General features: G+C 58.7%; 1 protein-coding gene, 8 non-coding genes and 3 pseudogenes across 11 annotated transcripts in view; all 12 read left to right on the top strand.

Moving 5' to 3' along the window:
* Positions 1-22,129, top strand: part of LOC146637699 (BPTF-associated chromatin complex component 1-like) — a 495,253-nt gene that overhangs the window by 345,412 nt on the left and 127,712 nt on the right. The window lies entirely within an intron of this gene.
* On the top strand, positions 479-597 carry LOC146637765 (5S ribosomal RNA). Its single transcript, XR_014906032.1, has one exon. It is a non-coding gene; the product is annotated as a 5S ribosomal RNA (ribosomal RNA).
* LOC146637764 (5S ribosomal RNA) lies at positions 1,814-1,932 on the top strand (annotated as a pseudogene).
* LOC146637763 (5S ribosomal RNA) lies at positions 2,718-2,836 on the top strand. The gene has a single exon (XR_014905507.1). It is a non-coding gene; the product is annotated as a 5S ribosomal RNA (ribosomal RNA).
* Positions 4,801-4,919, top strand: LOC146637762 (5S ribosomal RNA). Its single transcript, XR_014906031.1, has one exon. It is a non-coding gene; the product is annotated as a 5S ribosomal RNA (ribosomal RNA).
* LOC146637761 (5S ribosomal RNA) lies at positions 6,726-6,844 on the top strand (annotated as a pseudogene).
* On the top strand, positions 8,494-8,612 carry LOC146637760 (5S ribosomal RNA). The gene has a single exon (XR_014905505.1). It is a non-coding gene; the product is annotated as a 5S ribosomal RNA (ribosomal RNA).
* LOC146637759 (5S ribosomal RNA) lies at positions 13,735-13,853 on the top strand (annotated as a pseudogene).
* LOC146637758 (5S ribosomal RNA) lies at positions 16,367-16,485 on the top strand. Its single transcript, XR_014906030.1, has one exon. It is a non-coding gene; the product is annotated as a 5S ribosomal RNA (ribosomal RNA).
* Positions 17,341-17,459, top strand: LOC146637757 (5S ribosomal RNA). Its single transcript, XR_014906029.1, has one exon. It is a non-coding gene; the product is annotated as a 5S ribosomal RNA (ribosomal RNA).
* On the top strand, positions 19,185-19,303 carry LOC146637756 (5S ribosomal RNA). The gene has a single exon (XR_014906070.1). It is a non-coding gene; the product is annotated as a 5S ribosomal RNA (ribosomal RNA).
* On the top strand, positions 20,199-20,317 carry LOC146637755 (5S ribosomal RNA). Its single transcript, XR_014906028.1, has one exon. It is a non-coding gene; the product is annotated as a 5S ribosomal RNA (ribosomal RNA).

The raw sequence follows: 22,129 nt of genomic DNA, 5'->3' as shown, positions 1-22,129 counted from the left end.
CACCACACTAGGGCCTGTGGCTGCTGGCTGAGGCCACTTACACCACACAAGGGCCTGTGGCTGCTGACTGAGGCCACTTACAACACACCAGGGCCTGTGGCTCTTGCTCAGGCCACTTACACCACACCAGGGCCTGTGGCTCTTGCTCAGGCCACTTACACCACACCAGGGCCTGTGGCTCTTGCTCAGGCCACTCATATCACGCCAGGCCCTGTGCTTCTGGCCGAGGCCATCTTCACCAAACCAGGCCCTGTGCTGCTTGCTGTGGCCATGTACAACACACCAGGCCCTGTGCTGGTTCCAGAGGCCATCTTCAACAATCCAGGGCCTGTGCTGTTGGATAAATGCCAAACTGAGCCTTTGGGTTAGGGTATTATGCAAACATGCAGGTATGTTTATAGGATTGTCTTCGTAACTTCAGGTACTTGCCACCTAATCACTTGAATCCATAAATTGAGACATTGTGCTGGGGCCAGCAGCTTACGGCCATACCACCCTGAGCACGCCCGACCTCGTCTGATCTCGGAAGCTAAGCAGGGCTGGGCTTGGTTAGTACTTGGATGGGAGACTGCCTGGGAATACCTGGTGCTGTAAGCCTTTCATTTTCATGTCATTGAACCGCTTTTGATCCAGAGAAGGGGTGTATTAAAAGACCAAAAGCATCTGCCCATTAATGAGGGCTTATTAACGACATTGCTTTTGGCTCTTTTCCAATGTCTTGTGCTGCTAGCTGATGCAACCTACACCACACAAGGGCCTGAGTGACCGGCTGGGGCCACTTACACCACATCAGGGCCTGTGGCTCTGGCTGAGGCCACTTACACCACACCAGGGCCTGTGGCTGCTGGCTGAGGCCACTTACACCACACCAGGGCCTGTGGCTGCTGGCTGAGGCCACCTACACCACACCAGGGCATTAGTTGCTATTGAGGCCAATTACACCACACCAGGGTCTGTGGCTCTTGCTCAGGCCACTTACACCACACCAGGGCCTGTGGCACTGGCTGAGGCCACTTACACCACACCAGGGCCTGTGGCTGCTGGCTGAGGCCACTTACACCACACCAGGGCCTGTGGCTGCTGGCTGAGGCCACTTACACCACACCAGGGCCTGTGGCTGCTGGCTGAGGCCACCTACACCACACCAGGGCCTGTGGCTGCTGACTGAGGCGACTTACACCACACCAGGGCCCTTTTGCTGCTGGCTGAGGCCACTTACACCACACCAGTGCCTGTGGCTTCTGGCTGAGGCGACTTACACCACACCAGGGCCTGTGGCTGCTGGCTGAGGCCACTTACACCACACCAGGGCCTGTGCTGGTTCCTGAGGCCATCTTCAACAATCCAGGGCCTGAGTGACCGGCTGGGGCCACTTACACCACATCAGGGCCTGTGGCTCTGGCTGAGGCCACTTACACCACACCAGGGCCTGTGGCTGCTGGCTGAGGCCAGTTACACCACACCAGGGCCTTAGTTGCTATTGAGGCCAATTACACCACACCAGGGTCTGTGGCTCTTGCTCAGGCCACTCACATCACACCAGGCCCTGCGCTTCTGGCCGAGGCCATCTTCACCAAACCTGGCCCTCTGCTGCTAGCTGTGGCCATGTACAACACACCAGGCCCTGTGCTGGTTCCTGAGGCCATCTTCAACAATCCAGGGCCTGTGCTGTTGGATAAATGCCAAACTAAGCCTTTGGGTTAGGGTATTATGCAAACATGCAGGTATGGTTATAGGATTGTCTTCGTAACTTCAGGTACTTGCCACCTAATCACTTGAATCCATAAATTGAGACATTGTGCTGGGGCCAGCAGCTTACGGCCATACCACCCTGAGCACGCCCGACCTCGTCTGATCTCGGAAGCTAAGCAGGGCTGGGCTTGGTTAGTACTCGGATGGGAGACTGCCTTGGAATACCTGGTGCTGTAAGCCTTTCATTTTCATGTCATTGAACCGCTTTTGATCCAGAGAAGGGGTGTATTAAAAGACCAAAAGCAGCTGCCCATTAATGAGGGCACATTAACGACATTGCTTTTGGCTCTTTTCCAATGTCTTGTGCTGCTAGCTGATGCCACCTACACCACACCAGGGCCTGAGTGACCGGCTGGGGCCACTTACACCACATCAGGGCCTGTGGCTCTGGCTGAGGCCACTTACACCACACCAGGGCCTGTGGCTGCTGGCTGAGGCCACTTACACCACACCAGGGCCTGTGGCTGCTGGCTGAGGCCACCTACACCACACCAGGGCCTGTGGCTGCTGACTGAGGCGACTTACACCACACCAGGGCCCTTTTGCTGCTGGCTGAGGCCACTTACACCACACCAGTGCCTGTGGCTTCTGGCTGAGGCGACTTACACCACACCAGGGCCTGTGGCTGCTGGCTGAGGCCACTTACACCACACCAGGGCCTGTGGCTCTTGCTCAGGCCACTCACATCACACCAGGCCCTGCGCTTCTGGCCGAGGCCATCTTCACCAAACCAGGCCCTGTGCTGCTTGCTGTGGCCATGTACAACACACCAGGCCCTGTGCTGGTTCCTGAGGCCATCTTCAACAATCCAGGGACTGTGCTGTTGGATAAATGCCAAACTGAGCCTTTGGGTTAGGGTATTATGCAAACATGCAGGTATGGTTATAGGATTGTCTTCGTAACTTCAGGTACTTGCCACCTAATCACTTGAATCCATAAATTGAGACATTGTGCTGGGGCCAGCAGCTTACGGCCATACCACCCTGAGCACGCCCGACCTCGTCTGATCTCGGAAGCTAAGCAGGGCTGGGCTTGGTTAGTACTTGGATGGGAGACTACCTGGGAGTACCTGGTGCTGTAAGCCTTTCATTTTCATGTCATTGAACCGCTTTTGATCCAGAGAAGGGGTGTATTAAAAGACCAAAAGCAGCTGCCCATTAATGAGGGCACATTAACGACACTGCTTTTGGCTCTTTTCCAATGTCTTGTGCTGCTAGCTGATGCCACCTACACCACACCAGGGCCTGAGTGACCGGCTGGGGCCACTTACACCACATCAGGGCCTGTGGCTCTGGCTGAGGCCACTTACACCACACCAGGGCCTGTGGCTGCTGGCTGAGGCCAGTTACACCACACCAGAGCCTGTGGCTGCTGGCTGAAGCCACTTACCCCACACCAGGGCCTTAGTTGCTATTGAGGCCACTTACACCACACCAGGGCCTGTGGCTGCTGGCTGAGGCCACCTACACCACACCAGGGCCTGTGGCTGCTGGCTGAGGCGACTTACACCACACCAGGGCCTTAGTTGCTATTGAGGCCAATTACACCACACCACGGTCTGTGGCTCTTGCTCAGGCCACTTACACCACACCAGGGCCTGTGGCACTGGCTGAGGCCACTTACACCACACCAGGGCCTGTGGCTGCTGGCTGAGGCCACTTACACCACACAAGGGCCTGTGGCTTCTGGCTGAAGCCACTTACACCACACCAGGGCCTTAGTTGCTATTGAGGCCACTTACACCACACCAGGGCCTGTGGCTGCTGGCTGAGGCCACCTACACCACACCAGGGCCTGTGGCTGCTGGCTGAGGCGACTTACACCACACCAGGGCCCTTTTGCTGCTGGCTGAGGCCACTTACACCACACCAGTGCCTGTGGCTTCTGGCTGAGGCGACTTACACCACACCAGGGCCTGTGGCTGCTGGCTGAGGCCACTTACACCACACCAGGGCCTGTGGCTCTTGCTCAGGCCACTCACATCACACCAGGCCCTGCGCTTCTGGCCGAGGCCATCTTCACCAAACCAGGCCCTGTGGCTCTTGCTCAGGCCACTTACACCACACCAGGGCCTGTGGCACTTGCTCAGGCCACTTACACCACACCAGGGCCTGTGGCTCTTGCTCAGGCCACTTACACCACACCAGGGCCTGTGGCACTGGCTGAGGCCACTTAGACCACACCAGGGCCTGTGGCTGCTGGCTGAGGCCACTTACAACACACCAGGGCCTGTGGCTGCTGGCTGAGGCCACTTACACCAAACCAGGGCCTGTGGCTCTTGCTCAGGCCACTTACACCACACCAGGGCCTGTGGCTGCTGGCTGAGGCCACTTACAACACACCAGGGCCTGTGGCTGCTGGCTGAGGCCACTTACACCAAACCAGGGCCTGTGGCTCTTGCTCAGGCCACTTACACCACACCAGGGCCTGTGGCTGCTGGCTGAGACCACTTACACCACACCAGGGCCTGTGGCACTGGCTGAGGCCACTTAGACCACACCAGGGCCTGTGGCTGCTGGCTGAGGCCACTTACACCAAACCAGGGCCTGTGGCTCTTGCTCAGGCCACTTACACCACACCAGGGCCTGTGGCTGCTGGCTGAGACCACTTACACCACACCAGGGCCTGTGGCTCTTGCTCAGGCCACTTACACCACACCAGGGCCTGTGGCTCTTGCTCAGGCCACTTACACCACACCAGGGCCTGTGGCTCTTGCTCAGGCCACTTACACCACACCAGGGCCTGTGGCTCTTGCTCAGGCCACTCATATCACGCCAGGCCCTGTGCTTCTGGCCGAGGCCATCTTCACCAAACCAGGCCCTGTGCTGCTTGCTGTGGCCATGTACAACACACCAGGCCCTGTGCTGGTTCCAGAGGCCATCTTCAACAATCCAGGGCCTGTGCTGTTGGATAAATGCCAAACTGAGCCTTTGGGTTAGGGTATTATGCAAACATGCAGGTATGGTTATAGGATTGTCTTCGTAACTTCAGGTATTTGCCACCTAATCACTTGAATCCATAAATTGAGACATTGTGCTGGGGCCAGCAGCTTACGGCCATACCACCCTGAGCACGCCCGACCTCGTCTGATCTCGGAAGCTAAGCAGGGCTGGGCTTGGTTAGTACTTGGATGGGAGACTGCCTGGGAATACCTGGTGCTGTAAGCCTTTCATTTTCATGTCATTGAACCGCTTTTGATCCAGAGAAGGGGTGTATTAAAAGACCAAAAGCATCTGCCCATTAATGAGGGCACATTAACGACATTGCTTTTGGCTCTTTTCCAATGTCTTGTGCTGCTAGCTGATGCAACCTACACCACACAAGGGCCTGAGTGACCGGCTGGGGCCACTTACACCACAGCAGGGCCTGTGGCTCTGGCTGAGGCCACTTACACCACACCAGGGCCTGTGGCTGCTGGCTGAGGCCACTTACACCACACCAGGGCCTGTGGCTGCTGGCTGAGGCCACCTACACCACACCAGGGCATTAGTTGCTATTGAGGCCAATTACACCACACCAGGGTCTGTGGCTCTTGCTCAGGCCACTTACACCACACCAGGGCCTGTGGCACTGGCTGAGGCCACTTACACCACACCAGGGCCTGTGGCTGCTGGCTGAGGCCACTTACACCACACCAGGGCCTGTGGCTGCTGGCTGAGGCCACTTACACCACACCAGGGCCTGTGGCTGCTGGCTGAGACCACTTACACCACACCAGGGCCTGTGGCTCTTGCTCAGGCCACTTACACCACACCAGGGCCTGTGGCTCTTGCTCAGGCCACTTACACCACACCAGGGCCTGTGGCTCTTGCTCAGGCCACTTACACCACACCAGGGCCTGTGGCTCTTGCTCAGGCCACTTACACCACACCAGGGCCTGTGGCACTGGCTGAGGCGACTTACACCACACCAGGGCCTGTGGCTGCTGGCTGAGGCCACTTACACCACACCAGGGCCTGTGGCTGCTGGCTGAGGCCACCTACACCCCACCAGGGCCTGTGGCTGCTGGCTGAGGCGACTTACACCACACCAGGGCCCTTTTGCTGCTGGCTGAGGCCACTTACACCACACCAGGGCCTGTGGCTCTTGCTCAGGCCACTTACACCACACCAGGGCCTGTGGCAATGGCTGAGGCCACTTAGACCACACCAGGGCCTGTGGCTGCTGGCTGAGGCCATGTACAACACACCAGGCCCTGTGCTGGTTCCTGAGGCCACTTACACCACACCAGTGCCTGTGGCTTCTGGCTGAGGCGACTTACACCACACCAGGGCCTGTGGCTGCTGGCTGAGGCCACTTACACCACACCAGGGCCTGTGGCTCTTGCTCAGGCCACTCACATCACACCAGGCCCTGCGCTTCTGGCCGAGGCCATCTTCACCAAACCAGGCCCTGTGGCTCTTGCTCAGGCCACTTACACCACACCAGGGCCTTATTTGCTATTGAGGCCACTTACACCACACCAGGGCCTGTGGCTCTGGCTTAGGTCACTTACACCACACCAGGGCCTGTGGCACTTGCTCAGGCCACTTACACCACACCAGGGCCTGTGGCTGCTGGCTGAGGCCACTTACACCACACCAGGGCCTGTGGCTCTTGCTCAGGCCACTTACACCACACCAGGGCCTGTGGCACTGGCTGAGGCCACTTAGACCACACCAGGGCCTGTGGCTGCTGGCTGAGGCCACTTACAACACACCAGGGCCTGTGGCTGCTTGCTGAGGCCATCTTCACCATACCAGGCCCTGTGCTGCTTGCTGTGGCCATGTAAAACACACCAGGTCCTGTGCTGGTTCTTGAGGCCATCTTCAACAATCCAGGGCCTGTGCTGTTGGATAAATGCCAAACTGAGCCTTTGGGTTAGGGTATTATGCAAACATGCAGGTATGGTTATAGGATTGTCTTCGTAACTTCAGGTACTTGCCACCTAATCACTTGAATCCATAAATTGAGACATTGTGCTGGGGCCAGCAGCTTACGGCCATACCACCCTGAGCACCCCCGACCTCGTCTGATCTAGTAAGCTAAGCAGGGCTGGGCTTGGTTAGTACTTGGATGGGAGACTGCCTGGGAATACCTGGTGCTGTAAGCCTTTCATTTTCATGTCATTGAACCGCTTTTGATCCAGAGAAGGGGTGTATTAAAAGACCAAAAGCAGCTCCCCATTAATGAGGGCACATTAACGACATTGCTTTTGGCTGTTTTCCAATGTCTTGTGCTGCTAGCTGATGCCACCTACACCACACCAGGGCCTGAGTGACCGGCTGGGGCCACATACACCACATCAGGGCCTGTGGCTGCTGGCTGAGGCCACTTACACCACACCAGGGCCTGTGGCTGCTGGCTGAGGCCACCTACACCACACCAGGGCCTTAGTTGCTATTGAGGCCAATTACACCACACCAGGGTCTGTGGCTCTTGCTCAGGCCACTTACACCACACCAGGGCCTGTGGCTGCTGGCTGAGGCCAGTTACACCACACCAGAGCTTGTGGCTGCTGGCTGAAGCCACTTACACCACACCAGGGCCTTAGTTGCTATTGAGGCCAATTACACCACACCAGGGTCTGTGGCTCTTGCTCAGGCCACTTACACCACACCAGGGCCTGTGGCACTGGCTGAGGCGACTTACACCACACCAGGGCCTGTGGCTGCTGGCTGAGGCCACTTACACCACACCAGGGCCTGTGGCTGCTGGCTGAGGCCACCTACACCCCACCAGGGCCTGTGGCTGCTGGCTGAGGCGACTTACACCACACCAGGGCCCTTTTGCTGCTGGCTGAGGCCACTTACACCACACCAGTGCCTGTGGCTTCTGGCTGAGGCGACTTACACCACACCAGGCCCTGCGCTTCTGGCCGAGGCCATCTTCACCAAACCTGGCCCTCTGCTGCTAGCTGTGGCCATGTACAACACACCAGGCCCTGTGCTGGTTCCTGAGGCCACTTACACCACACCAGTGCCTGTGGCTTCTGGCTGAGGCGACTTACACCACACCAGGGCCTGTGGCTGCTGGCTGAGGCCACTTACACCACACCAGGGCCTGTGGCTCTTGCTCAGGCCACTCACATCACACCAGGCCCTGCGCTTCTGGCCGAGGCCATCTTCACCAAACCAGGCCCTGTGGCTCTTGCTCAGGCCACTTACACCACACCAGGGCCTTATTTGCTATTGAGGCCACTTACACCACACCAGGGCCTGTGGCTCTGGCTTAGGTCACTTACACCACACCAGGGCCTGTGGCACTTGCTCAGGCCACTTACACCACACCAGGGCCTGTGGCTGCTGGCTGAGGCCACTTACACCACACCAGGGCCTGTGGCTCTTGCTCAGGCCACTTACAACACACCAGGGCCTGTGGCACTGGCTGAGGCCACTTAGACCACACCAGGGCCTGTGGCTGCTGGCTGAGGCCACTTACAACACACCAGGGCCTGTGGCTGCTGGCTGAGGCCACTTACACCAAACCAGGGCCTGTGGCTGCTTGCTGAGGCCATCTTCACCATACCAGGCCCTGTGCTGCTTGCTGTGGCCATGTAAAACACACCAGGTCCTGTGCTGGTTCTTGAGGCCATCTTCAACAATCCAGGGCCTGTGCTGTTGGATAAATGCCAAACTGAGCCTTTGGGTTAGGGTATTATGCAAACATGCAGGTATGGTTATAGGATTGTCTTCGTAACTTCAGGTACTTGCCACCTAATCACTTGAATCCATAAATTGAGACATTGTGCTGGGGCCAGCAGCTTACGGCCATACCACCCTGAGCACGCCCGACCTCGTCTGATCTCGGAAGCTAAGCAGGGCTGGGCTTGGTTAGTACTTGGATGGGAGACTACCTGGGAGTACCTGGTGCTGTAAGCCTTTCATTTTCATGTCATTGAACCGCTTTTGATCCAGAGAAGGGGTGTATTAAAAGACCAAAAGCAGCTGCCCATTAATGAGGGCACATTAACGACACTGCTTTTGGCTGTTTTCCAATGTCTTGTGCTGCTAGCTGATGCCACCTACACCACACCAGGGCCTGAGTGACCGGCTGGGGCCACTTACACCACATCAGGGCCTGTGGCTCTGGCTGAGGCCACTTACACCACACCAGGGCCTGTGGCTGCTGGCTGAGGCCAGTTACACCACACCAGAGCCTGTGGCTGCTGGCTGAAGCCACTTACCCCACACCAGGGCCTTAGTTGCTATTGAGGCCACTTACACCACACCAGGGCCTGTGGCTGCTGGCTGAGGCCACCTACACCACACCAGGGCCTGTGGCTGCTGGCTGAGGCGACTTACACCACACCAGGGCCTTAGTTGCTATTGAGGCCAATTACACCACACCACGGTCTGTGGCTCTTGCTCAGGCCACTTACACCACACCAGGGCCTGTGGCACTGGCTGAGGCCACTTACACCACACCAGGGCCTGTGGCTGCTGGCTGAGGCCACTTACACCACACCAGGGCCTGTGGCTGCTGGCTGAGACCACTTACACCACACCAGGGCCTGTGGCTGCTGGCTGAGACCACTTACACCACACCAGGGCCTGTGGCTCTTGCTCAGGCCACTTACACCACACCACGGCCTGTGGCTCTTGCTCAGGCCACTTACACCACACCACGGCCTGTGGCTCTTGCTCAGGCCACTTACACCACACCAGGGCCTGTGGCTCTTGCTCAGGCCACTTACACCACACCAGGGCCTGTGGCTCTTGCTCAGGCCACTTACACCACACCAGGGCCCTTTTGCTGCTGGCTGAGGCCACTTACACCACACCAGTGCCTGTGGCTTCTGGCTGAAGCCACTTACACCACACCAGGGCCTTAGTTGCTATTGAGGCCACTTACACCACACCAGGGCCTGTGGCTGCTGGCTGAGGCCACCTACACCACACCAGGGCCTGTGGCTGCTGGCTGAGGCGACTTACACCACACCAGGGCCCTTTTGCTGCTGGCTGAGGCCACTTACACCACACCAGTGCCTGTGGCTTCTGGCTGAGGCGACTTACACCACACCAGGGCCTGTGGCTGCTGGCTGAGGCCACTTACACCACACCAGGGCCTGTGGCTCTTGCTCAGGCCACTCACATCACACCAGGCCCTGCGCTTCTGGCCGAGGCCATCTTCACCAAACCAGGCCCTGTGGCTCTTGCTCAGGCCACTTACACCACACCAGGGCCTGTGGCACTTGCTCAGGCCACTTACACCACACCAGGGCCTGTGGCTCTTGCTCAGGCCACTTACACCACACCAGGGCCTGTGGCACTGGCTGAGGCCACTTAGACCACACCAGGGCCTGTGGCTGCTGGCTGAGGCCACTTACAACACACCAGGGCCTGTGGCTGCTGGCTGAGGCCACTTACACCAAACCAGGGCCTGTGGCTCTTGCTCAGGCCACTTACACCACACCAGGGCCTGTGGCTGCTGGCTGAGGCCACTTACAACACACCAGGGCCTGTGGCTGCTGGCTGAGGCCACTTACACCAAACCAGGGCCTGTGGCTCTTGCTCAGGCCACTTACACCACACCAGGGCCTGTGGCTGCTGGCTGAGACCACTTACACCACACCAGGGCCTGTGGCTCTTGCTCAGGCCACTTACACCACACCAGGGCCTGTGGCTCTTGCTCAGGCCACTTACACCACACCAGGGCCTGTGGCTCTTGCTCAGGCCACTTACACCAAACCAGGGCCTGTGGCTCTTGCTCAGGCCACTTACACCACACCAGGGCCTGTGGCTGCTGGCTGAGGCCACTTACAACACACCAGGGCCTGTGGCACTGGCTGAGGCGACTTACACCACACCAGGGCCTGTGGCTGCTGGCTGAGGCCACTTACACCACACCAGGGCCTGTGGCTGCTGGCTGAGGCCACCTACACCCCACCAGGGCCTGTGGCTGCTGGCTGAGGCGACTTACACCACACCAGGGCCCTTTTGCTGCTGGCTGAGGCCACTTACACCACACCAGTGCCTGTGGCTTCTGGCTGAGGCGACTTACACCACACCAGGCCCTGCGCTTCTGGCCGAGGCCATCTTCACCAAACCTGGCCCTCTGCTGCTAGCTGATGCCACCTACACCACACCAGGGCCTGAGTGACCGGCTGGGGCCACTTACACCACATCAGGGCCTGTGGCTCTGGCTGAGGCCACTTACACCACACCAGGGCCTGTGGCTGCTGGCTGAGGCCAGTTACACCACACCAGAGCCTGTGGCTGCTGGCTGAAGCCACTTACACCACACCAGGGCCTTAGTTGCTATTGAGGCCACTTACACCACACCAGGGCCTGTGGCTGCTGGCTGAGGCCACCTACACCACACCAGGGCCTGTGGCTGCTGGCTGAGGCGACTTACACCACACCAGGGCCCTTTTGCTGCTGGCTGAGGCCACTTACACCACACCAGTGCCTGTGGCTTCTGGCTCAGGCGACTTACACCACACCAGGGCCTGTGGCTGCTGGCTGAGGCCACTTACACCACACCAGGGCCTGTGGCTCTTGCTCAGGCCACTCACATCACACCAGGCCCTGCGCTTCTGGCCGAGGCCATCTTCACCAAACCAGGCCCTGTGGCTCTTGCTCAGGCCACTTACACCACACCAGGGCCTTATTTGCTATTGAGGCCACTTACACCACACCAGGGCCTGTGGCTCTGGCTTAGGCCACTTACACCACACCAGGGCCTGTGGCACTTGCTCAGGCCACTTACACCACACCAGGGCCTGTGGCTGCTGGCTGAGGCCACTTACACCACACCAGGGCCTGTGGCTCTTGCTCAGGCCACTTACACCACACCAGGGCCTGTGGCACTGGCTGAGGCCACTTAGACCACACCAGGGCCTGTGGCTGCTGGCTGAGGCCACTTACAACACACCAGGGCCTGTGGCTGCTGGCTGAAGCCACTTACACCACACCAGGGCCTTAGTTGCTATTGAGGCCAATTACACCACACCAGGGTCTGTGGCTCTTGCTCAGGCCACTTACACCACACCAGGGCCTGTGGCACTGGCTGAGGCGACTTACACCACACCAGGGCCTGTGGCTGCTGGCTGAGGCCACTTACACCACACCAGGGCCTGTGGCTGCTGGCTGAGGCCACCTAAACCCCACCAGGGCCTGTGGCTGCTGGCTGAGGCGACTTACACCACACCAGGGCCCTTTTGCTGCTGGCTGAGGCCACTTACACCACACCAGTGCCTGTGGCTTCTGGCTGAGGCGACTTACACCACACCAGGGCCTGTGGCTGCTGGCTGAGGCGACTTACACCACACCAGTGCCTGTGGCTCTTGCTCAGGCCACTCACATCACACCAGGCCCTGCGCTTCTGGCCGAGGCCATCTTCACCAAACCAGGCCCTGTGCTGCTAGCTGATGCCACCTACACCACACCAGGGCGTGAGTGACCGGCTGGGGCCACCTACACCACACCAGGGCGTGAGTGACCGGCTGGGGCCACTTACACCACATCAGGGCCTGTGGCTCTGGCTGAGGCCACTTACACCACACCAGGGCCTGTGGCTCTTGCTCAGGCCACTCACATCACACCAGGCCCTGCGCTTCTGGCCGAGGCCATCTTCACCAAACCAGGCCCTGTGGCTCTTGCTCAGGCCACTTACACCACACCAGGGCCTGTGGCACTGGCTGAGGCCACTTAGACCACACCAGGGCCTGTGGCTGCTGGCTGAGGCCACTTACAACACACCAGGGCCTGTGGCTGCTGGCTGAAGCCACTTACACCACACCAGGGCCTTAGTTGCTATTGAGGCCACTTACACCACACCAGGGCCTGTGGCTGCTGGCTGAGGCCACCTACACCACACCAGGGCCTGTGGCTGCTGGCTGAGGCGACTTACACCACACCAGGGCCCTTTTGCTGCTGGCTGAGGCCACTTACACCACACCAGTGCCTGTGGCTTCTGGCTGAGGTGACTTACACCACACCAGGGCCTGTGGCTGCTGGCTGAGGCCACTTACACCACACCAGGGCCTGTGGCTCTTGCTCAGGCCACTCACATCACACCAGGCCCTGCGCTTCTGGCTGAGGCCATCTTCACCAAACCAGGCCCTGTGGCTCTTGCTCAGGCCACTTACACCACACCAGGGCCTTATTTGCTATTGAGGCCACTTACACCACACCAGGGCCTGTGGCTCTGGCTTAGGCCACTTACACCACACCAGGGCCTGTGGCACTTGCTCAGGCCACTTACACCACACCAGGGCCTGTGGCTCTTGCTCAGGCCACTTACACCACACCAGGGCCTGTGGCACTGGCTGAGGCCACTTAGACCACACCAGGGCCTGTGGCTGCTGGCTGAGGCCACTTACAACACACCAGGGCCTGTGGCTGCTGGCTGAGGCCACTTACACCAAACCAGGGCCTGTGGCTCTTGCTCAGGCCACTTACACCACACCAGGGCCTGTGGCTGCTGGCTGAGGCCACTTACAACACACCAGGGCCTGTGGCTGCTGGCTGAGGCCACTTACACCAAACCAGGGCCTGTGGCTCTTGCTCAGGCCACTTACACCACACCAGGGCCTGTGGCTCTTGCTCAGGCCACTTACACCACACCAGGGCCCTTTTGCTGCTGGCTGAGGCCACTTACACCACACCAGTGCCTGTGGCTTCTGGCTGAGGCGACTTACACCACACCAGGGCCTGTGGCTGCTGGCTGAGGCCACTTACACCACACCAGGGCCTGTGGCTCTTGCTCAGGCCACTCACATCACACCAGGCCCTGCGCTTCTGGCCGAGGCCATCTTCACCAAACCAGGCCCTGTGCTGCTTGCTGTGGCCATGTACAACACACCAGGCCCTGTGCTGGTTCCTGAGGCCATCTTCAACAATCCAGGGCCTGTGCTGTTGGATAAATGCCAAACTGAGCCTTTGGGTTAGGGTATTATGCAAACATGCAGGTATGGTTATAGGATTGTCTTCGTAACTTCAGGTACTTGCCACCTAATCACTTGAATCCATAAATTGAGACATTGTGCTGGGGCCAGCATCTTACGGCCATACCACCCTGAGCACGCCCGACCTCGTCTGATATCGGAAGCTAAGCAGGGCTGGGCTTGGTTAGTACTTGGATGGGAGACTGCCTGGGAATACCTGGTGCTGTAAGCCTTTCATTTTCATGTCATTGAACCGCTTTTGATCCAGAGAAGGGGTGTATTAAAAGACCAAAAGCAGCTGCCCATTAATGAGGGCACATTAACGACACTGCTTTTGGCTCTTTTCCAATGTCTTGTGCTGCTAGCTGATGCCACCTACACCACACCAGGGCCTGAGTGACCGGCTGGGGCCACTTACACCACATCAGGGCCTGTGGCTCTGGCTGAGGCCACTTACACCACACCAGGGCCTGTGGCTGCTGGCTGAGGCCAGTTACACCACACCAGAGCCTGTGGCTGCTGGCTGAAGCCACTTACCCCACACCAGGGCCTTAGTTGCTATTGAGGCCACTTACACCACACCAGGGCCTGTGGCTGCTGGCTGAGGCCACCTACACCACACCAGGGCCTGTGGCTGCTGGCTGAGGCGACTTACACCACACCAGGGCCTTAGTTGCTATTGAGGCCAATTACACCACACCAGGGTCTGTGGCTCTTGCTCAGGCCACTTACACCACACCAGGGCCTGTGGCACTGGCTGAGGCCACTTACACCACACCAGGGCCTGTGGCTGCTGGCTGAGGCGACTTACACCACACCAGGGCCTTAGTTGCTATTGAGGCCAATTACACCACACCAGGGTCTGTGGCTCTTGCTCAGGCCACTTACACCACACCAGGGCCTGTGGCACTGGCTGAGGCCACTTACACCACACCAGGGCCTGTGGCTGCTGGCTGAGGCCACTTACACCACACAAGGGCCTGTGGCTGCTGGCTGAGGCCACCTACACCACACCAGGGCCTGTGGCTGCTGGCTGAGACCACTTACACCACACCAGGGCCTGTGGCTGCTGGCTGAGACCACTTACACCACACCAGGGCCTGTGGCTCTTGCTCAGGCCACTTACACCACACCAGGGCCTGTGGCTCTTGCTCAGGCCACTTACACCACACCAGGGCCTGTGGCTCTTGCTCAGGCCACTTACACCACACCAGGGCCCTTTTGCTGCTGGCTGAGGCCACTTACACCACACCAGTGCCTGTGGCTTCTGGCTGAGGCGACTTACACCACACCAGGGCCTGTGGCTGCTGGCTGAAGCCACTTACACCACACCAGGGCCTTAGTTGCTATTGAGGCCACTTACACCACACCAGGGCCTGTGGCTGCTGGCTGAGGCCACCTACACCACACCAGGGCCTGTGGCTGCTGGCTGAGGCGACTTACACCACACCAGGGCCCTTTTGCTGCTGGCTGAGGCCACTTACACCACACCAGTGCCTGTGGCTTCTGGCTGAGGCGACTTACACCACACCAGGGCCTGTGGCTGCTGGCTGAGGCCACTTACACCACACCAGGGCCTGTGGCTCTTGCTCAGGCCACTCACATCACACCAGGCCCTGCGCTTCTGGCTGAGGCCATCTTCACCAAACCAGGCCCTGTGGCTCTTGCTCAGGCCACTTACACCACACCAGGGCCTTATTTGCTATTGAGGCCACTTACACCACACCAGGGCCTGTGGCTCTGGCTTAGGCCACTTACACCACACCAGGGCCTGTGGCACTTGCTCAGGCCACTTACACCACACCAGGGCCTGTGGCTCTTGCTCAGGCCACTTACACCACACCAGGCCCTGCGCTTCTGGCCGAGGCCATCTTCACCAAACCTGGCCCTCTGCTGCTAGCTGTGGCCATGTACAACACACCAGGCCCTGTGCTGGTTCCTGAGGCCACTTACACCACACCAGTGCCTGTGGCTTCTGGCTGAGGCGACTTACACCACACCAGGGCCTGTGGCTGCTGGCTGAGGCCACTTACACCACACCAGGGCCTGTGGCTCTTGCTCAGGCCACTCACATCACACCAGGCCCTGCGCTTCTGGCCGAGGCCATCTTCACCAAACCAGGCCCTGTGGCTCTTGCTCAGGCCACTTACACCACACCAGGGCCTTATTTGCTATTGAGGCCACTTACACCACACCAGGGCCTGTGGCTCTGGCTTAGGTCACTTACACCACACCAGGGCCTGTGGCACTTGCTCAGGCCACTTACACCACACCAGGGCCTGTGGCTGCTGGCTGAGGCCACTTACACCACACCAGGGCCTGTGGCTCTTGCTCAGGCCACTTACACCACACCAGGGCCTGTGGCACTGGCTGAGGCCACTTAGACCACACCAGGGCCTGTGGCTGCTGGCTGAGGCCACTTACAACACACCAGGGCCTGTGGCTGCTGGCTGAGGCCACTTACACCAAACCAGGGCCTGTGGCTGCTTGCTGAGGCCATCTTCACCAAACCAGGCCCTGTGCTGCTTGCTGTGGCCATGTAAAACACACCAGGTCCTGTGCTGGTTCTTGAGGCCATCTTCAACAATCCAGGGCCTGTGCTGTTGGATAAATGCCAAACTGAGCCTTTGGGTTAGGGTATTATGCAAACATGCAGGTATGGTTATAGGATTGTCTTCGTAACTTCAGGTACTTGCCACCTAATCACTTGAATCCATAAATTGAGACATTGTGCTGGGGCCAGCAGCTTACGGCCATACCACCCTGAGCACGCCCGACCTCGTCTGATCTCGGAAGCTAAGCAGGGCTGGGCTTGGTTAGTACTTGGATGGGAGACTGCCTGGGAATACCTGGTGCTGTAAGCCTTTCCTTTTCATGTCATTGAACCGCTTTTGATCCAGAGAAGGGGTGTATTAAAAGACCAAAAGCAGCTCCCCATTAATGAGGGCACATTAACGACATTTTGGCTGTTTTCCAATGTCTTGTGCTGCTAGCTGATGCCACCTACACCACACCAGGGCCTGAGTGACCGGCTGGGGCCACTTACACCACATCAGGGCCTGTGGCTGCTGGCTGAGGCCACCTACACCACACCAGGGCCTTAGTTGCTATTGAGGCCAATTACACCACACCAGGGTCTGTGGCTCTTGCTCAGGCCACTTACACCACACCAGGGCCTGTGGCACTGGCTGAGGCCACTTACACCACACCAGGGCCTGTGGCTGCTGGCTGAGGCCACTTACACCACACAAGGGCCTGTGGCTGCTGGCTGAGGCCACCTACACCACACCAGGGCCTGTGGCTGCTGGCTGAGGCCACTTACAACACACCAGGGCCTGTGGCTCTTGCTCAGGCCACTTACACCACACCAGGGCCTGTGGCTCTTGCTCAGGCCACTTACACCACACCAGGGCCTGTGGCTCTTGCTCAGGCCACTCACATCACACCAGGCCCTGCGCTTCTGGCCGAGGCCATCTTCACCAAACCAGGCCCTGTGCTGCTTGCTGTGGCCATGTACAACACACCAGGCCCTGTGCTGGTTCCTGAGGCCATCTTCAACAATCCAGGGCCTGTGCTGTTGGATAAATGCCAAACTGAGCCTTTGGGTTAGGGTATTATGCAAACATGCAGGTATGGTTATAGGATTGTCTTCGTAACTTCAGGTACTTGCCACCTAATCACTTGAATCCATAAATTGAGACATTGTGCTGGGGCCAGCAGCTTACGGCCATACCACCCTGAGCACGCCCGACCTCGTCTGATCTCGGAAGCTAAGCAGGGCTGGGCTTGGTTAGTACTTGGATGGGAGACTGCCTGGGAATACCTGGTGCTGTAAGCCTTTCCTTTTCATGTCATTGAACCGCTTTTGATCCAGAGAAGGGGTGTATTAAAAGACCAAAAGCATCTGCCCATTAATGAGGGCACATTAACAACACTGCTTTTGGCTCTTTTCCAATGTCTTGTGCTGCTAGCTGATGCCACCTACACCACACCAGGGCCTGAGTGACCGGCTGGGGCCACTTACACCACATCAGGGCCTGTGGCTCTGGCTGAGGCCACTTACACCACACCAGGGCCTGTGGCTGCTGGCTGAGGCCAGTTACACCACACCAGAGCCTGTGGCTGCTGGCTGAAGCCACTTACACCACACCAGGGCCTTAGTTGCTATTGAGGCCACTTACACCACACCAGGGCCTGTGGCTGCTGGCTGAGGCCACCTACACCACACCAGGGCCTGTGGCTGCTGGCTGAGGCGACTTACACCACACCAGGGCCCTTTTGCTGCTGGCTGAGGCCACTTACACCACACCAGTGCCTGTGGCTTCTGGCTGAGGCGACTTACACCACACCAGGGCCTGTGGCTGCTGGCTGAGGCCACTTACACCACACCAGGGCCTGTGGCTCTTGCTCAGGCCACTCACATCACACCAGGCCCTGCGCTTCTGGCTGAGGCCATCTTCACCAAACCAGGCCCTGTGGCTCTTGCTCAGGCCACTTACACCACACCAGGGCCTTATTTGCTATTGAGGCCACTTACACCACACCAGGGCCTGTGGCTCTGGCTTAGGCCACTTACACCACACCAGGGCCTGTGGCACTTGCTCAGGCCACTTACACCACACCAGGGCCTGTGGCTCTTGCTCAGGCCACTTACACCACACCAGGCCCTGCGCTTCTGGCCGAGGCCATCTTCACCAAACCTGGCCCTCTGCTGCTAGCTGTGGCCATGTACAACACACCAGGCCCTGTGCTGGTTCCTGAGGCCACTTACACCACACCAGTGCCTGTGGCTTCTGGCTGAGGCGACTTACACCACACCAGGGCCTGTGGCTGCTGGCTGAGGCCACTTACACCACACCAGGGCCTGTGGCTCTTGCTCAGGCCACTCACATCACACCAGGCCCTGCGCTTCTGGCCGAGGCCATCTTCACCAAACCAGGCCCTGTGGCTCTTGCTCAGGCCACTTACACCACACCAGGGCCTTATTTGCTATTGAGGCCACTTACACCACACCAGGGCCTGTGGCTCTGGCTTAGGTCACTTACACCACACCAGGGCCTGTGGCACTTGCTCAGGCCACTTACACCACACCAGGGCCTGTGGCTGCTGGCTGAGGCCACTTACACCACACCAGGGCCTGTGGCTCTTGCTCAGGCCACTTACACCACACCAGGGCCTGTGGCACTGGCTGAGGCCACTTAGACCACACCAGGGCCTGTGGCTGCTGGCTGAGGCCACTTACAACACACCAGGGCCTGTGGCTGCTGGCTGAGGCCACTTACACCAAACCAGGGCCTGTGGCTGCTTGCTGAGGCCATCTTCACCAAACCAGGCCCTGTGCTGCTTGCTGTGGCCATGTAAAACACACCAGGTCCTGTGCTGGTTCTTGAGGCCATCTTCAACAATCCAGGGCCTGTGCTGTTGGATAAATGCCAAACTGAGCCTTTGGGTTAGGGTATTATGCAAACATGCAGGTATGGTTATAGGATTGTCTTCGTAACTTCAGGTACTTGCCACCTAATCACTTGAATCCATAAATTGAGACATTGTGCTGGGGCCAGCAGCTTACGGCCATACCACCCTGAGCACGCCCGACCTCATCTGATCTCGGAAGCTAAGCAGGGCTGGGCTTGGTTAGTACTTGGATGGGAGACTGCCTGGGAATACCTGGTGCTGTAAGCCTTTCATTTTCATGTCATTGAACCGCTTTTGATCCAGAGAAGGGGTGTATTAAAAGACCAAAAGCAGCTCCCCATTAATGAGGGCACATTAACGACATTTTGGCTGTTTTCCAATGTCTTGTGCTGCTAGCTGATGCCACCTACACCACACCAGGGCCTGAGTGACCGGCTGGGGCCACTTACACCACATCAGGGCCTGTGGCTGCTGGCTGAGGCCACTTACACCACACCAGGGCCTGTGGCTGCTGGCTGAGGCCACCTACACCACACCAGGGCCTTAGTTGCTATTGAGGCCAATTACACCACACCAGGGTCTGTGGCTCTTGCTCAGGCCACTTACACCACACCAGGGCCTGTGGCACTGGCTGAGGCCACTTACACCACACCAGGGCCTGTGGCTGCTGGCTGAGGCCACTTACACCACACAAGGGCCTGTGGCTGCTGGCTGAGGCCACCTACACCACACCAGGGCCTGTGGCTGCTGGCTGAGGCCACTTACAACACACCAGGGCCTGTGGCTCTTGCTCAGGCCACTTACACCACACCAGGGCCTGTGGCTCTTGCTCAGGCCACTTACACCACACCAGGGCCTGTGGCTCTTGCTCAGGCCACTCACATCACACCAGGCCCTGCGCTTCTGGCCGAGGCCATCTTCACCAAACCAGGCCCTGTGCTGCTTGCTGTGGCCATGTACAACACACCAGGCCCTGTGCTGGTTCCTGAGGCCATCTTCAACAATCCAGGGCCTGTGCTGTTGGATAAATGCCAAACTGAGCCTTTGGGTTAGGGTATTATGCAAACATGCAGGTATGGTTATAGGATTGTCTTCGTAACTTCAGGTACTTGCCACCTAATCACTTGAATCCATAAATTGAGACATTGTGCTGGGGCCAGCAGCTTACGGCCATACCACCCTGAGCACGCCCGACCTCGTCTGATCTCGGAAGCTAAGCAGGGCTGGGCTTGGTTAGTACTTGGATGGGAGACTGCCTGGGAATACCTGGTGCTGTAAGCCTTTCCTTTTCATGTCATTGAACCGCTTTTGATCCAGAGAAGGGGTGTATTAAAAGACCAAAAGCATCTGCCCATTAATGAGGGCACATTAACAACACTGCTTTTGGCTCTTTTCCAATGTCTTGTGCTGCTAGCTGATGCCACCTACACCACACCAGGGCCTGAGTGACCGGCTGGGGCCACTTACACCACATCAGGGCCTGTGGCTCTGGCTGAGGCCACTTACACCACACCAGGGCCTGTGGCTGCTGGCTGAGGCCAGTTACACCACACCAGAGCCTGTGGCTGCTGGCTGAAGCCACTTACACCACACCAGGGCCTTAGTTGCTATTGAGGCCACTTACACCACACCAGGGCCTGTGGCTGCTGGCTGAGGCCACCTACACCACACCAGGGCCTGTGGCTGCTGGCTGAGGCGACTTACACCACACCAGGGCCCTTTTGCTGCTGGCTGAGGCCACTTACACCACACCAGTGCCTGTGGCTTCTGGCTGAGGCGACTTACACCACACCAGGGCCTGTGGCTGCTGGCTGAGGCCACTTACACCACACCAGGGCCTGTGGCTCTTGCTCAGGCCACTCACATCACACCAGGCCCTGCGCTTCTGGCTGAGGCCATCTTCACCAAACCAGGCCCTGTGGCTCTTGCTCAGGCCACTTACACCACACCAGGGCCTTATTTGCTATTGAGGCCACTTACACCACACCAGGGCCTGTGGCTCTGGCTTAGGCCACTTACACCACACCAGGGCCTGTGGCACTTGCTCAGGCCACTTACACCACACCAGGGCCTGTGGCTCTTGCTCAGGCCACTTACACCACACCAGGGCCTGTGGCACTGGCTGAGGCCACTTAGACCACACCAGGGCCTGTGGCTGCTGGCTGAGGCCACTTACAACACACCAGGGCCTGTGGCTGCTGGCTGAGGCCACTTACACCAAACCAGGGCCTGTGGTTCTTGCTCAGGCCACTTACACCACACCAGGGCCTGTGGCTGCTGGCTGAGGCCACTTACAACACACCAGGGCCTGTGGCTGCTGGCTGAGACCACTTACACCACACCAGGGCCTGTGGCTCTTGCTCAGGCCACTTACACCACACCAGGGCCTGTGGCTCTTGCTCAGGCCACTTACACCACACCAGGGCCTGTGGCTCTTGCTCAGGCCACTTACACCACACCAGGGCCCTTTTGCTGCTGGCTGAGGCCACTTACACCACACCAGTGCCTGTGGCTTCTGGCTGAGGCGACTTACACCACACCAGGGCCTGTGGCTGCTGACTGAGGCCACTTACACCACACCAGGGCCTGTGGCTCTTGCTCAGGCCACTCACATCACACCAGGCCCTGCGCTTCTGGCCGAGGCCATCTTCACCAAACCAGGCCCTGTGCTGCTTGCTGTGGCCATGTACAACACACCAGGCCCTGTGCTGTTTCCTGAGGCCATCTTCAACAATCCAGGGCCTGAGTGACCGGCTGGGGCCACTTACACCACATCAGGGCCTGTGGCTCTGGCTGAGGCCACTTACACCACACCAGGGCCTGTGGCTGCTGGCTGAGGCCACCTACACCACACCAGGGCCTTAGTTGCTATTGAGGCCAATTACACCACACCAGGGTCTGTGGCTCTTGCTCAGGCCACTTACACCACACCAGGGCCTGTGGCACTGGCTGAGGCCACTTACACCACACCAGGGCCTGTGGCTGCTGGCTGAGGCCACTTACACCACACAAGGGCCTGTGGCTGCTGGCTGAGGCCACTTACAACACACCAGGGCCTGTGGCTCTTGCTCAGGCCACTTACACCACACCAGG

Source organism: Diplotaxodon limnothrissa, linkage group LG3 (genome assembly GCF_057381915.1).
Source record: "Diplotaxodon limnothrissa isolate DT_005_m linkage group LG3, D_limnothrissa_male_GT1.1, whole genome shotgun sequence".
Lineage (NCBI taxonomy): Eukaryota > Metazoa > Chordata > Actinopteri > Cichliformes > Cichlidae > Diplotaxodon > Diplotaxodon limnothrissa.
The sequence above is the reverse complement of the archived record's forward strand: the minus strand, read 5'-3'. Positions and strand labels throughout refer to the sequence as shown.